Genomic DNA, 871 nt, shown 5'->3' on the forward strand with positions numbered 1-871 from the left:
AGATACTAAGACACTAATGATCACAAGACACAAACATGGATAAACATAGCACTAAAATTCAAAAAAAACAGAAGAAAATAAAGAACAATGAGATTAAAGAACGGGTCCACCTTTAGTGATGGCGGCTCTTTCTTCCTTTTGAAGATCCTATGGAGTGTTTGAGCTCCTCAATATCTCTTCCTTGTCTTTGTTGCTCCTCTCTCATGATTCTTTGATCTTCTCTTATTTCATGGAGGAGGATGGAATGCTCTTGATGCTCCACCCTTAGTTGTCCCATGTTGGAGCTCAATTCTCCTAGGGAGGTGTTGATATGCTCCCAATAGTCTTGTGGAGGAAAGTGCATCCCTTGAGGCATTTCAGGGATCTCATGATGAGAGGGGTCTCTTGTGTGCTCCATCCTTTTCTTAGTGATGGGCTTATCCTCATCAATGGGGATGTCTCCCTCTATGTCAACTCCCACTGAATAACAGAGGTGACAAATGAGGTGAGGAAAGGCTAACCTTGCTAAGGTAGAGGACTTGTCCACCACCCTATAGAGTTCTTGGGCTATAACCTCATGAACTTCCACTTCTTCTCCAATCATGATGCTATGAATCATGATGGCACGGTCTAGAGTAACTTCAGACCGGTTACTAGTAGGAATGATTGAGCGTTGGATAAACTCCAACCACCCTCTAGCCATGGGTTTGAGGTCATGCCTTCTCAATTGAACCGGCTTCCCTCTTGAATCTCTCTTCCATTGTGCGCCCTCTTCACAAATGTCTATGAGGACTTGATCCAACCTTTGATCAAAGTTGACCCTTCTAGTGTAAGGGTGTTCATCTCCTTGCATCATGGGCAAGTTGAATGCCAACCTTACATTTTCCGGACT

The sequence above is a fragment of the Arachis duranensis genome, unplaced genomic scaffold (assembly GCF_000817695.3).
Source record: "Arachis duranensis cultivar V14167 unplaced genomic scaffold, aradu.V14167.gnm2.J7QH unplaced_Scaffold_52750, whole genome shotgun sequence".
Classification (NCBI taxonomy): domain Eukaryota; kingdom Viridiplantae; phylum Streptophyta; class Magnoliopsida; order Fabales; family Fabaceae; genus Arachis; species Arachis duranensis.